A 16,889-nucleotide genomic window follows, 5' to 3' on the forward strand; every position below is an offset into this window, starting at 1 on the left:
TGAGTTTTAAAGGTGTCATGAACTGGCTTTCTTTCTTTTTTTATACTGGTGTATGTGGTCAACTAATGATGTTCATGTGGTTTTTACATTAGAAAACATCATAACTAATAAGTAATAGGCTATTTTCTATACTGGTTTTGAGGCTGTCTCCTAGGGGTGGGCGATATCTCGATATTTAAAATATATCGAGATATTTTTTCAACTCGATATGGATTTGGACATATCGTATATATCGATATATTGTTTATTTTTAATTCTGATTCCGCCACTCTGCTTGTTTGCCTTCTCTGTGTTGTGCTCGCTCCCGCTCGCGCGCCTCCCGCCTCTTGCTTTTGTTCCCCCTCCCCTCGCGTGTCGTCTCATTGAACACGGCTGCTTCCACAACCAGGTGAGGATTAGTTATAGTGATGGGAAGTTCGGTTCTTTTCCGCGAACCGGTTCTTTCGGACAGTTCGTTTCAATGATCCGGTTAAAAAAACCGGATCACCGGTTCTTTTACGTCTTTACGTAATGACGTCATTTCTATCGTCCCGGCGGATGAATATACATTCAAACACATCCATATAAAGTATTTGTAATCAAAACTTAGTATAGTAATAATTATAATTGACATCATCATCATCTTGGAAACATTTTTTCATTTATGTTTAGCAACAGCACTCAATACAGTTCACCAAATCGAACTGAATCGATTTACAACATCTACTTCAAGATATTAGTTTTATTTCTAGAGAGACTGTCACTGTCACTGTCGTGCACACACTGATGTTTTACACGGATTAAATAAACTTACATTGACATAATACTTACACAAATCCTCAGTTCACCCGGGCTCATGTATTATCAGCATCAGCTGTCCCAGTCCGAGAGAAACAGTTCGGTTACGACGCTATCACGCATGCTCAGTATCTCAGCTCACCGGTTCTCAGAATCGAACATGTCCGAAAGATCGAACGTGTCCGATAGAAACGGTTCTCGATTCTGTACCGGTGATCCGTTGCAACCGGTCGATCCAGTAGTATATTCCTGCACAACCGGAGGCTGCAGTTTCAGGACCCCAGTTTCAGGACCGCAATTCTAGGACCCTCTAGGACCGCGCCACCTACAGAACTGGATGATATAGCGGTGTGCTGCAGTTTCAGGACCTCAGTTCTATGACCCATGTGGTTTAGTTAGTAGCCTACATAGTATCAAGATATTTAATCTCAGGAGTATATTTTATGTGATTTTTATTTTATTCAAAATGCATCAGAGGCTAATTACAAAGTGTGTAATACCTGCTTTGAGTCACAATTTTAAATTTAAACACATTAATTTACACAAATTATAATTTTAAAATGTATATCAATCTTTTAAAAAAAAGTTGAGTACCTTAAAAATCTTAGTTTCTTGAATTATACTGTATATTGATTAACCTCCTTAACTTTAACTAATTAGTTCATTATCAGGTAAAATAAAGAATCAGTATATGCAGTCACTAAATTACAGTCAGATATTTTAAAGATTGTAGAGAGGCAAGACAAGACTCAAGAATGTTTGAAGAATATATATTTATGTCATTTTTGCAATAACAACAGCACCAAAAAGACCCCTTTTTTCATCAGTTGCCTCAAAGATGGAATGGCTGTATATATATATATATATATATATATATATATATATATATATATATATATATATATATATATATATATATATATATATATATATATATATATGATTTAACACTTGTGCACTGTTGGAGTTGTAGAGAGAGAAAGCCAAACAGAATATTAATGTTACTCATGTCTAATTCCAAACTCCAAATTTGTAAGTATATAAGAGCAATACCCACCAATTGAGACCATGGTACTATACAGTTGAAGCTGCATACAGCGTGATGAGGCAACTATTGTAAACATTTCCTATACACCTTACTTAGCTAAATGGATGATGACTGAAAGTCATTATACTAATCTGGTGAACATGGTAGTTTTGATAAATGAGCCATGACACAAAATGAACTGTAGATGGTAACATACATTCAATAAAATACTGCACAATTTATAAAAACCAGCAAGTGTTGAAAATACAAATATATATTGTTATAATACCCTTCTATTTGGAAGCGCTCCATCAAAAGAAGACACCACCACTTTCTAATGAAAGCCATGTCCATCTGAAAGATGTGTGACATTGACAGATACTATATAAGCATATACTTATATAAAAAAAAAAATATATATATAAAAAAAACACTGAGACTCTAAAATTAACATGACAATCCTGCAGTCATTTCCACAGTGATGGCGTGGCAATCCCTAAAAGCAAAAAAAAAAAAGGTAACATAGGCTACATGTCAAAAGCCATTGCCATCTCGGTTACATTATGAAATCTACATGATATGCAGAATGGAATATAATAATATTTGTTTGAAGTTGCTAAATATGCATTTATTAAACACTGCAATATTATGCCCAGTCTTTTCAGTCCAGCTCCAAGGATAATAATAAAAAAAAGTTGTGCAAGATTCATACAGAATTATTTTTATTTTTTTTAATTAAAGGATTCATTTTAATCTTTTTAATCCTTCGCAGCAAAAGTACAGACTATAAGAACGTAGCCAAAGTATAAATGGCTGAACTTGTCAAACATTATGCATCATTTTGACAGGCTGATATTGTAGTGCAACCAGGCAGTCAGAGCAGTTATGTAAGAATATTTTATTCTTAACTATGGTAAAACAATGATTATTCAGGAAGTTTCCCCACTAATACAGTAAGCTACAGGTAAATCACACACCCTTACACCAACATTTGTCATCTTTTTAAGTTTAATAATGTGCTGGCTAGATGTATTATAGTCATTAAAAATCAAAAAGGATTTAATAAATCATGGCCACGCCACGATCAAGAACATCATAGTAACTAATAAAACTAGCACACAAATTCTTAATTTGTGTGAATTTATTCTTAATTCATAGTTAGCAGCTCACTTTAGTACATTTTGTTTTTCGTTTAAACGTTATAAAATAAAACTAGATTGAATATCGGTACTTACAGTCTGATCAGTGTCCATCGTCCATCTTAAATTAGTGTTTTGGTGATTCAATTCGGTAGGTGGTGCTGTCACAAAAAACGAGGGTCCTAGAACTGGGGTCTTAGAACTGGGGTCCTGAAACTGCAGCCTCCGGTTGTGCAGGAATACCCTTCTCGGTCGATCTGACTCGAGAACCGCTGTATCAGTGTGTGTGTGTGTGTGTGTGTGTGTGTTGTGTGTGTGTGCTGAGCACAGGGTGCTGAGCTGCGAACTGCTGCAAGCTGAATAGTCTATATCATAGGCTACTGTTTTGATTACATCTATTTTAAAATCTTTATCGACTTAGAAATTAAATAGGGCTTGGGCACCGCGTTGCATTCTGGGACGTCGCGGCCATGTTGATGGCCTCGCGAATGTAAACATACAGCAAGTCGAATGAGGAGAAGCAGAGTTGGGAGAAAGAAAAAACATGTTAAAATCCTGAAAGGGATGTGGAATTTACCGGGATATACGTTAAATAGGGAAGGCAGGGACCGCTATAGAGACAAAATCGGAACTATTAAAGTTTTGGATCCACATGAATTTCCAAAGAAAGAGCGGAGCACCGACGACGACGAAAACTGTATTTTGTCGGTCCCCCAACAGACATTCTACTGACTATAAGTAACTTTGCAACTACAATTCAACTTATTCTACTAACCCGAACCCTAACACATATAACCATAACCTACAGTCTACTAACAGTACAGTTAATACTCTAATTAGTGTTAGTTGACATGCTGTTGAAAACGTACAGTAGAATGTTTAAAGTGGACTAACGAAATAAAGTCTAACCGAAACGTATATATTATTATTATTATTATTTTTATTATATAAGAAATTGCTCTGCCTCCGTTTTTATTTGTTATTGCAATGTTATTGTTTACTATATTTATAATTTGCACTCTTCCATTTTCTGTCTTTTGTTGTTATTTTATAGATACCTATTTATTTGCTTATATAGTATTGAAAGAATTAATTTTTTAAAAAGGTGTATTTATTATTGTTATATAAAGTGCACTCCGTTATATAAAGTGCAAGAACTTGCACTCCATTTTCTGTGTTCATTTTTTATTTGTAACCTTTTGCCTTGAAGCATTCCACATTTCTGTGTTCTCAGGTTGCACTACTTGCAAATAAACACTAAAAAAACAACTGATTGTGTGACAATTCTTGCTTTTTGCACATCGTACTGTTATTACTTCTTGTCCGTGGTTGCGCGTCCAAGCATAAACGCGGTGGAAAGTTAATCCATTTTCGACATTTCCCCTGGTGATTATGTGTTGCGCTGTTACACCCCAAAATGCAGCAACGGTTTACCATAGTTGAAATAACGCCAAAATAATCAAATTAAGACACACGACTGAGAGGGAGTACGTCTATAAACAGTGCACAGTAGTCCGAGTAGCAGTAAAGGATGCCATCAACATGGCCGCCACGCCAAGTAATGACGTCACGACGCCCAAGCCCTATAAGATAAAAGCTGTTCCTGAAAATATCATGCATTATTGATAAAACAAATAAATGTTTAATTTGACCGTTTTACAATCTATTGTTTCCAAAACTTTAAAATAATACAGTGATGGGACAGCTTTGTTATAATGTTTCCAAACGTGATTATTTTTAAATACACTTAACCTGCATTTCGTTCCTCTGAACAAATAACACGCATGCGCAGCTCATCGGCTCATCGGTTCTCAGCATAGACAGTAAAAGAAATGGACGGAGCGTTCCCATTGACGTCTACGGCGAAAGAATGAAGTCAACCTAGGGGCACTCACTTCCTGATGGCTGAGCGAACTGCGCAGGCTCAGACTGAGCTTGACGACGTAGATGTGACGTGAGCCTCCTGTCTGACAGCTGTGAGTCTTCTAGTAGATGTGGAAAGCGAAAGCTGAATCACGTTGTTTAAATATTTTCTCCCGTTGCTTTTGGCTCACTATGGGCTTCTCCCCATTCTTCTCCCTTGACTTTATCAGACTAGTCTCCAGGACATGTCTCCACGTCCCCCCGACTGTCTCATAGACAGTAAAAGATTGCCTGCGAGCGTCTCCTCAGGTCTATACGGTAATTTCTCAACTGTGCGACAGGGTCGCGTTGGTTATGACGCAATCATTAGCCTATTTTTACAAAAACAGCTTCTGCGGGGCGATAGTGTAAGATACAAGGTAATGGAGCCTTTTATACATTGTCGTGTTTCTTTAGTAATAAACAATGGACAAATGGAGTCTTTAAACGTCTCAGATGTAAAGTTATTCACTGTCAAAGTGACTCAAAAATGAATGGGAGTCAATGGGATGCTAACAGCAGGTGATGGCTTGGTTAGCAATGGCCGCCCCTAGGGGTGGAACGCTTTCCGAGCGCTAGATTACCCCGTTCTCAGTATCGAACGTGTCCGATAGAAACGGTTTTGATTCTGTACTGCTGATCCGAGGGTCCGACAACCGAACCGGTACGTTCGGTTACACGCGCATGCTCAGTATCAGCTGCTCGTGAGTTCATCAGATCTCTCAGCAAAACATGTCTCACTTCAGCTAACGATTGGAGTTACAGCATCTACTTCAAGATATTCGTTTTATTTCTAGTTTGAGAGACTGTCACTGATGGCAGAAAGTTAAAATCTACAGTATTTGTGGGATCAGCCCTGATTTGAGACGCGAACCGTTTAGAACGATTCAGTTCGATTTGGTGAACTGGTTCGACCGGTTCACTATAAAGATCCGGTTAAAAAGAACGATTCGTTCGCGAACCGGACATCACTAATTAGTTATCATGTTGACAAGCGCGCGCGTTGTTCGGGACTCAGTTTAGAGACCATGTTTTCATTCTAACACAACTGCTTGCTAAAATTCATAAAGAAATATTAATGTTCATCATAGTTCAAAGCGCAAGTTTCACCCACAGTCAGGTGATTGACACTATTGGTGCGAGACGCGGTCGCAATCATGTCAGTTTATGATACGTCAGTAAAGTTGGTTTTATATTCGCACATTCACACATTCGCGTTCAATAACTATCTCAATAAATGTGCAATAAATTAATGTTTGCAAATGGTAAACAGCGATATGATATTGTGAAGCAATGATTGTCAACCCACACCACTTTTCAAAACTGAAAAAAAATGTACAAGTATTATTTTAAAGGCATTCTTACTTGCGAATGTCCACTGAATGTACAATGTAGCGTGGAAAACCAGTTAGGGACCGTGTACAAAGTTTATTTTTTTTTCATTGTGTGCAAACAGATAGGCTAATTACATTTTAGCTGGCTACAGATGAACCTACCAGCAAATATAACGCACATTACATTTTAGCTGGCTACAGATGAACCTAACAGCAAATATAACGCACATTATAATGCTATATATTTTACTTTAGAAAAAATAAAAAATGCATTATAATGATGGTGTTTAGAAAGCTGTTTAGGAAATTAAAAAGAATGAACAGTTACATTAACTGTAATTTTATATCCAGTCATGTGGAAATCCATCTGTAATCTGTGCTATAACTATCTGGGCAGCGGTGACGTGTCAGCTGAGTTTGGTGACGGTACAGTGAATTACAGTGAAGTTATTGAATATTTTTCATTATGAAAATTCATAAAAAATACGATTTATTATTCTTTTTCGAAAACAACTGCTGTGCTATAGCTATCTGGGCAGCGGTGACGTGTCAGCTGAGTTTGGTGACGGTACAGTGAATTACAGTAAAGTTATTGAATATTGTTCATTAGGAAAATTCATAAAAAATACGATTTATTATTATTTTTCGAAAACAACTGCTGTGCTATAACTATCTGGGCAGTGGCGACGTGTCAGCTGAGTTTGGTGATGGTACAGTAAATTACAGTAAAGTTATTGACTGTTATTCATTATGAAAATTCATAAAAAATATGATTTATTATTCTTTTTCCAAAACAACTGCTGTGCTATAGCTATCTGGCCAGTGGTGACGTGTCAGCTGAGTTTGGTGACGGTACAGTGAATTACAGTAAAGTTATTGAATATTGTTCATTAGGAAAATTCATAAAAAATACGATTTATTATTATTTTTCGAAAACAACTGCTGTGCTATAACTATCTGGGCAGTGGCGAAGTGTCAGCTGAGTTTGGTGATGGTACAGTAAATTACAGTAAAGTTATTGACTGTTATTCATTATGAAAATTCATAAAAAATATGATTTATTATTCTTTTTCGAAAACAACTGCTGTGCTATAACTATCTGGGCAGTGGTGACGTGTCAGCTGAGTTTGGTGACGGTACAGTAAATTACAGTAAAGTTATTAAATATTGTTCATTATGAAAATTCATAGAAAATACGATTTATTATTCTTTTTCAAAAACAACTGCTGTGCTATAACTATCTGGCCAGCGGCGACGTGTCAGCTGAGTTTGGTGACGGTACAGTCAATTACAGTAAAGTTATTGACTGTTATTCATTATGAAAATTCATAAAAAATATGATTTATTATTATTTTTCAAAAACAACTGCTGTGCTATAACTATCTTGCCAGCGGTGATGTGTCAGCTGAGTTTGGTGATGGTACAGTAAATTACAGTTGACTGTTATTCATTATGAAAATTCATAAAAAATATGATTTATTATTATTTTCCCAAAACAACTGCTGTGCTATAACTATCTGGGCAGCGGTGACGTGTCAGCTGAGTTTGGTGATGGTACAGTGAATTACTGTAAAGTTATTGCATTTTGTTCATAAAAATGTATGATTTGTAAATGTGTTATAAGCTCTTGTAGCAAATATGTAGTAACGCATTTTGGGGTTTTGCACTTTTTTTAACTATTTGTACTATTTTAACAAGTAAGGTATAATTTTTTATTTTTTAAAATTAATTTTCATAATGAATATTATTCAATAACTTCACTGTAATTTACTGTACCATCACCAAAATCAGCTGACACGTTGCCGCTGCCCAGATAGTTATAGCACAGCAGTTGTTTTGGGAAAATAATAATAAATCATATTTTTTATGAATTTTCATAATGAATAACAGTCAATAACTTTACTGTAATTTACTGTACCATCACCAAACTCAGCTGACACGTCACCACTGCCCAGATAGTTATAGCACAGCAGTTGTTTTTGAAAAATAATAATAAATCGTATTTTTTATGAATTTTCATAATGAACAATATTCAATAACTTTACTGTAATTCACTGTACCATCACCAAACTCAGCTGACACGTCGCCGCTGTCCAGATAGCTATAGCACAGCAGTTGTTTTTGAAAAATAATAATAAATCATATTTTTTATGAATTTTCATAATGAACAATATTCAATAACTTTACTGTAATTCACTGTACCATCACCAAACTCAGCTGACACGTCGCCGCTGTCCAGATAGTTATAGCACAGCAGTTGTTTTGGGAAAATAATAATAAATCATATTTTTTATGAATTTTCATAATGAATAACAGTCAATAACTTTACTGTAATTTACTGTACCATCACCAAACTCAGCTGACACGTCACCGCTGGCAAGATAGTTATAGCACAGCAGTTGTTTTTGAAAAAGAATAATAAATCGTATTTTTTATGAATTTTCATAATGAATAACAGTCAATAACTTTACTGTAATTTACTGTACCATCACCAAACTCAGCTGACACGTCACCGCAGGCCAGATAGTTATAGCACAGCAGTTGTTTTTGAAAAAGAATATTGAATCATATTTTTTATGATTTTTTCATAATGAATAACAGTCAATAACTTTACTGTAATTCACTGTACCATCACCAAACTCAGCTGACACGTCGCCGCTGTCCAGATAGTTATAGCACAGCAGTTGTTTTGGGAAAATAATAATAAATCATATTTTTTATGAATTTTCATAATGAATAACAGTCAATAACTTTACTGTAATTTACTGTACCATCACCAAACTCAGCTGACACGTCGCTGCTGCCCAGATAGTTATAGCACAGCAGTTGTTTTGGGAAAATAATAATAAATCATATTTTTTATGAATTTTCATAATGAATAACAGTCAATAACTTTACTGTAATTTACTGTACCATCACCAAACTCAGCTGACACGTCGCCGCTGTCCAGATAGCTATAGCACAGCAGTTGTTTTTGAAAAAGAATATTGAATCATATTTTTTATGATTTTTTCATAATGAACAATATTCAAAAACTTCACTGTAATTCACTGTACCATCACCAAACTCAGCTGACACGTCGCCGCTGTAGTGTAATGGCTTAGCTGCTAAACATTTGCACCCTTTGCATTAAGTACAGCTCTTATATTGCACTCAATTGTCTGAAAAGGGTGATAAAGCATTGCAATTGTTCAATTTATTTCAATTAGTAGCCTACATACAATGGAAATATGTATTGATCTTTAATTTTTATATTTTATTCCTTTCATATTTATTTATATTGAAACACTAAACAGTATGCAGAGTAATATTCTCTGTACCTATTACTTAGAGAAACCACGTTATCAGTGTGTTTAGAAATTTTTTTGGATTAGAGTTAGCTCCAACCTCTGCGTGTGTGTTATTTCTCTGGTGTGTTTTGTGTGTGTGCTGAATGCTCAGTGCAGGTCCAGTAACCTATTGGAGATTTTTGCAGACAATGACAGGAATGAAGACTTCTTTCTGCGACTATACAGATTATTTCTATTAAGTGTAATAAATGTGCTATTAAATATAATTAAATCTAGAGTTTTTTTAAAAGTTTAATTTGATTGTTATGAAAATGCACAGATACAGTGGGTACGGAAAGTATTCAGCCCCTCTTAAATGTTTGTCACGGGTACAGAGCGTGACTGTGACTGAAGTGAAGGGCAGGTGGACAGGTGAATCAGGTCTTGGTGAGGGATGTGGGAATCGTTGGAGAGATCACTGGATATAGACAATGGACAGTTCGCTGGAGACACCATGTATTCTAACTCCTCAATCTCTACCTTGTCTTCATCCCAATCCTTTCTCTTGTCCTGGTACTCATCTTCCTCTCCATCATATGCAGGCATTTTTCTGACTTTCTTTGTGTTGCTTTAAATTGTTCCTTTTTTACACAAGATCAGCCCAAAGATGCCTGTGTTAACTGTATATGGTCATATGAATGAAAGAACATCAACACCTGAACAATTTCTAGATGAAAATCAGAAAATCTGATTCATAAAATTATATATTTGCAAACCTTCAATCAGCTGTTTCTCAGTATGAAATAATAAAATGCAGGGGATATATTTGTGTTTCAATTCACAATATGGACAGCTGTCTATCTTGACTTTATCCTATAAGGTTAGGTTTCGAACATGCTGTTATCTGTTCTGGCAATCAGTGTTAAAGCACTGCTACATTTGGCAGTAAAAATCCATTGGTGTGGTCTTGGTTGAGCTTGTGTGCAAAAAAAGTTTAAGCATTTTAAATTTTTGTTAACTATATGCATTTTGTGTCAAAGCAACAAGAAATGTGTTATTTGTATAGCCCACACAGACAGATGTTTTGCTAACTGGGTTAAGATTTTAGGAATATTTGTTAAATGTATTGTCATAGCAAATGTAAAAAACTGTAACTCAGGTACTGTCCATTTCTTCTGATCATCTTTGAGATGGTTCTACACTTTCATTTGAGTCCAGTTGTGTTTGATTGGACTTTATTAGGAAAGCCTGTAAATAAAAAAAACTGTAAATGATTTTAGCAAATTACTGAAATATAACAAAGAGTGAAAAATGTAAGGGGGGGTCTGAATACTTTCCGTACCCACTGTATATTACTTATGTTTCTAAGCAAGCAGATCTCGTTCCTCATTGACTATCATGTTTCATCATGACTATCACCATCATGTTTTCCCAACTATGGCAGTCTATGGGGCCCAAGACAAGCGTAGTTACAAACATTCTTCCAAATCACTTTCTTTCTTTTCAACAGAATAAAAATTAAAACCACATAACATATTTTAACAAATCCTTACGTAATGTTCTACAAAAGAGGAGAAATAAGTGACATGAAAAAAAAAAAAAAAAAAAAAAATTTTTTATATATATATATATATATATATATATATATATATATATATATATATATATATATATATGTGTGTATATATATATACACAGTCCCTGACAAAAGTCTTGTCGCTTGTGTACAAATTGACCTAAAGTGCCGCTGAAATATATTTCTAATCAAGATTTTTTTACAAGAAATGGCTCATTTTAATCCCACCAGCTTTTGTGATAATGTTTCAGTGAAAAACTAAACTTTCAAAAAGTATTCTAATATTCACAGCTTGGTAAAGCCCATTGAGTCAATTTTTGCAAAGACATAAGTTTTGTCACCTTGTCATATGAGCTTCACCTGTGACTAATAATGGATCAATTAGGTCTCAAGTGTGTATAAAAAGAACCCCAGTACACTAGACCTTCACATCAACTGCAACTAGACATCTGCAAACATGCCTAAGATTCACCCTGAGACTAAAGTTTTGATTATCAAGAGGCTGAAACCAGAGCCACTGCTGACGTGGCAGACACCTTCAATGTGTCTCAGCGTCAAGTACAGAGGATAAAAAAAAGATTTGAAGAGACTGGAGACGTTTTTGACAAGCCCAGGTCAGGCAGACCCCACAAGACAACTGCTCGAGAGGACCGTTTGTTGGCTCGAAAATCCAAGGCCAGCCCATTTTCCACTGCAGCAGAGCTCCACGAGACCTGGTCACCTGAAGTCCCTGTGTCAACCAGAACAGTTTGTCGGATTCTGTCTCGAAATGGCCTCCATGGTCGAATCAGTGCCCAGAAGCCAGCACTAAACAAAAGACAATTGAAAAACCGTGTGGCATTTGCCAAGGCCCACAGCCTGCTAAAGGATGGACGCTGGAAAAGTGGCAGAAGGTGGATTTTTCAGATGAATCTTCTGTTGAATTACACCACAGTCGCCGCAAATATTGCAGGAGACCTACTGGTGCCCGAATGGATCCAAGATTCACCCAGAAAACAGTGAAGTTTAGTGGCGGAAAAATCATGGTCTGGGGTTACATCCAGCAGGGGTGTCGGACTGGGGGGATAAAGGGTACTGAGTAACCAGGGCCCAATGCAGGGAAGTCCATTTTCTATACATACACATACATGGTACGGGGGCCCAGCAAGATGGTTTGTACCCAGGGCCCAAAATTTGGTGCTAAGCCCCTGACATCCAGTATGGGGGTGTGCGAGAGATCTGCAGGGTGGAAGGCAACATCAATAGTCTAAAATACCAAGAAATCTTAGCTACCTCTTATATTCCCAACCATAAAAGAGGCCAAATTCTGCAGCAGGACGGTGCTCCATCGCATACTTCGTCACCGTCTCCACATCAAAGTTCCTCAAGGCGAAGCAGATCAAGATGCTCCAGGATTGGCCAGCCCAGTCACCAGACATGAACATCATTGAGCATATGTGGGGTAGGATGAAAGAGGACGCATGGAAGACGAAACCAAAGAATATTGATGAACTCTGGGAGGCATGCAAGACTGCTTTCTTAGCTATTCCTGATGACTTCATCAATAAATTGTATGAATCCTTGCCAAACCGCATGGATGCAGTCCTTCAAGCTCATGGAAGTCATACAAGATATTAAATTTGGATCTCACAGCACCACAACTTAATTTGCTGACATATTTTTGTATTTGCAGTAAATTTGTTCAATTTCTGTATAGGCGACAACTTTTGTCTTGCCAAAATTTGACCTTTCTGTCTTGATTAAATGATAAATATTTTTTCTGTGAAAATTATTTATTTCAGTGCATTAAACATCATTTGGGAGGGTTTTAGCTTTTCATATGAGCCATTTCTAACACCAATGAATTAATTAAAAGTCAGGTTAATATCAGGTATTTCTAGAAAATAGACAAGCGACAAGACTTTTGTCAGGGACTGTATATATATATATTTCCCCACTGAACAATCTTTAATATTTATAACAACAGCAAATCTATTTATTTGTATAAATCATGCAGGTCATTCTTTAGGTTTTTTTTTATATATATTTTTTTGAGTATTTCAAGTATAGGAATATAAACAAATTTTAACAACAACATAAATGGAGCAAAAAAAGAAGAGAAAATGCCAAACTAAATGCATGAAGAGCCAGGGATAATATAAATTACATTATATAAAACATCTCAAGAGGCACTTATTAAAAATCAGGCAAAATGTCACAAAACATACAGTCACATGTAAATTGTAGGGAAAAATATATATATATTTATATTATATATATATATATATATATATATATATATATATATATATATATATATATATATATATATATATATATATATATATATATATATATTAAAAGATGTACACAATATTATGCATTATAAGGCTTTAACATTGCTGGAGGTATTGTATCCAAGTCAAGTAATACTTATAGACAAAAAATAAAATGGCTATTTATGTAAAACAAATTATCTAGTAAAATAAATAGATTTATTAGAAAATATTTATTCAAAATATAAATTTTATAACATTATAAAAACAAAACATCCTTCTACAACCAAGTAAAAATGTATGAAAGAATAAATAAACAGTATTTCTGACCAAACAGTGTTACATGGAAAGAGATGAGGTAAACATGTAGCTAATTTGAGTTTTTTTTTTAATGATATTATGTCTATCTATTCAATACATCAAAAACAGGAGTAACTGTTATAATAGACTGCAGTAGGAGTGAACAAGGAATAAAATATTTAATTTGCTTTCTGACTAAAACGGGATTAATGACACTAATATGATGATTGAAGTATATGGGAAATACGTAGAACCAGAAGATGGCAGTATTGCAAGAACAAGGATGCAAGCTGCCGTTACAACCCGAAGAAGATACGTAATTTGTGTAGATGGTCCCTAAAAAAACGAACTCTCCATAGAGGTAAGCGTGTTTATCTGCTTTTGAAAGACGTCGAGTTCTACAGAAACATGTGTTGTAGCATGTTCTCATAATAATCAATAATGATAAATAACCGAAGTTTGCCTTTTTAAATAAAGATTCATGAAGTTATTGAACGCGGAAGTTTGAATGTGCGAATATAAAACCAACTTTACTGACGTGTTTATGATTTGTGTCTAACTGATCGCATGGTTTTCGGTTAAAATGTCAAAATGATCGCAAATCATTTGAAAACATTTATAAAGTATTGCAATATCATTACTATTATTATTTTGTCAGCTTTATCACGGGATTATGATGAATGGGTCTATTCATGTTTTAACCAAGAGGGAAAAACGCGACATCCCGGGTGTCCTGAGACACAGTGCTCTTCTGTCAGTTGTACTGTATCATATTATCATATAGCCTACCTTCTGACATTCATATTTCCTTCTGTAACTGGAAAAGAAGTGAAATTCAGCTCATGTGTAGCCTGCATGATGAGTTTGAATTTTGTCAAACTCATGACAAACATCACTGTTTGAACTTTGATACAAAATCAGTTTATTTATATCTCAGTCATGCCCCCATCTTTCTGCAAAATGCTTACTGTTTACTTTAAGTGTAAAAAAGGGAGTCTTTGATTCATCTTTTGAAAGCATGAAATAAATGAAAAGGAAATATTATTTATTTTCTTTTACAGTTAAATTATTATTATTTATGTAATCAGGGAGTTTTTTTTAATGTTGCAAAAGCAATTTGTTCCTACATGAACTGACTACCTCTTTGCACTTCAATAATAAAAAAAAGAATTTGTGGTATTTCGCATATTTGTTTTTGCTGTAGTTTTTAGGGGGTTATTTTTCCTGTAAAGATATCGAGATATATATCGTATATCGAGATATAGCAAAATATATCGAGATATATTTTTTGCTCCATATCGCCCAGCCCTACTGTCTCCTGAGCGCTGGGGTTTGATGGGCGTGCCACACTGGAGACTTGGAAGTAAACGCCCACGCCTAGGATTGGATAAGATTTGCATATTTAATGAGCTTCAGCTCCGCTGTCATATCTATGCCCCTGTCAGTTCAGTTCACATGAGTGAGAGATTATTTCGAAAAAATTTCATCTACTAGTCCCCATGGCAGGTGAGCCAAAAAGTTAATTTCGGACCCTGCCCGAGAATGATCAGGACAATGAAATAATAAGACAGAGCTGAAAATCACCTGACAAACCAATAAAAACAAGCTCAGGAACAGGAAACATGACTATGAAAAATTACAAAATTAAAAATATGTAAACGTGTGAAACCAAACTAAAAACAGACTTGACATATCCATCTCTGGATGCGGTAACAGAATACCCATCAAAAAGAAGAGAACACAAAGAACAAAGAACACAAAAGGAATAAGGTCCAGGAAGAGGGATGTCTGGCCAGGCGCGTCTAAATCTTAGAGTGGTGGTGGAACTGTAATGGAACCAGGCTTGGATTTTGACTGAGACCAGACCATAGAGCAGAGGCCGAGACCAAGAACAATTAGGTGGACCTTGACCATTGAAAAGTGGACGAGACCATGTAGGATCAGGTTGACATGGCGGAGCCAATGGACATGGTGAGCTACCAAGGGAGAGCCGGCAAAGGAGAGTAACTCTTTAGCAGAACAGAGCATAGATATGGATGGTCCTCCTGGCTATGACAGTGTCATGGCCATGAAAAAGTATGCAAAGTAGGCATGGTCTGCCTCTGTGGCCATGACAGGGTGAATCGAGAGTTTGTGGATTGCCTCCGTGGCCATGAAATGGAGCAAAGAGAGTTTATGGATGGCTTCTGTGGCCATGACATAGCAAGTACATGGCTCAGAGGGAGCTGTGACAGAAGACAGTAGGAGCTGTGGTGGATGCCGTTATCTCTAGGGGAAGTGTGCCTTTATTGGAATCTTGAGCCACTGGAGCCATGAAATGGCAAGTTTTTAGCGTAGCGGCCATGATATGGCGAGAATCTGATGTTGCAGGAATGCAGGGTCCATCATCCACATTTACCACTATAAATGAGGAACCATCAAGTAACAAGGCATAGTCAATGTAATGAGCTATGTTTTATGTTCGTATTTCATCTGCAAGATCATCTCATCTGCTTTCCTGTAGGCCTATAGTTCATAGTTTCAAAAGAGATTGAGATAATGGCGGTAGCGTTTACTACCATATAAAAACAACCTTTCAAACTTTATGAATGGCTAAGTTAATCTTTCTTGGTTTAAAGCAGATGGAAAACTAAAAGAGGCCTGCTGCGCTGTTCAGTGTTTTACTCTCAATGCCAGTTATGTGACTGAACATTGATTAGAAATGCTAACAATAGCTTTAAAACAATGAACAACACAAAATTGCAGCCACAAAATACAAATATCATAGAATGCATTTCTTAACCAGTTATAAGTTGAAATGATGTCTGCTGACTCCTCATGAAAGGTTGCTGTTGTTGACGAGACATTCTCGCTGAAATGGTGCGTTATTTTTCCTTAAACAGTTCCGAAAATGTGTTCAATGCTGATACTCACTGCTCTTTACGATCCTGAGTTATCTCACTAGCCACTTCACGAGCATAGCCTAAATAATTTCAAATCACCCGCCCTAACATCACTCATCACTCATATATATTATACATGCTATATATATATATACATAATTTATGTCATTCATGATTCACCCTTATGTCGTTCCACACCCATAAGACCTCCATTCATCTTCAGAACACAGTTAAGATATTTTATATTTAGTCCGAGAGCGTATCTAAGTGTAGGCACACTGTACTGTCCATGTCTAGAAAGGGAATAAAAACATCATCAGAGTAGTCCATATGTGACATCAGTGGGTTAATTAGAATCTCTTGAAGCATCAAAAATGCATTTTGATCCAAAAATCACTAAAACTACGACTCTATTCAGCATTGTCTTC

The 16,889-nt window shown here is 35.9% G+C and overlaps 1 protein-coding gene across 1 annotated transcript in view; it reads left to right on the forward strand.

Moving 5' to 3' along the window:
* Positions 1 to 16,889, forward strand: part of mmp2 (matrix metallopeptidase 2) — a 43,284-nt gene that overhangs the window by 21,411 nt on the left and 4,984 nt on the right. The window lies entirely within an intron of this gene.

Source organism: Pseudorasbora parva, chromosome 1 (assembly GCF_024679245.1).
Source record: "Pseudorasbora parva isolate DD20220531a chromosome 1, ASM2467924v1, whole genome shotgun sequence".
NCBI classification, from domain to species: domain Eukaryota; kingdom Metazoa; phylum Chordata; class Actinopteri; order Cypriniformes; family Gobionidae; genus Pseudorasbora; species Pseudorasbora parva.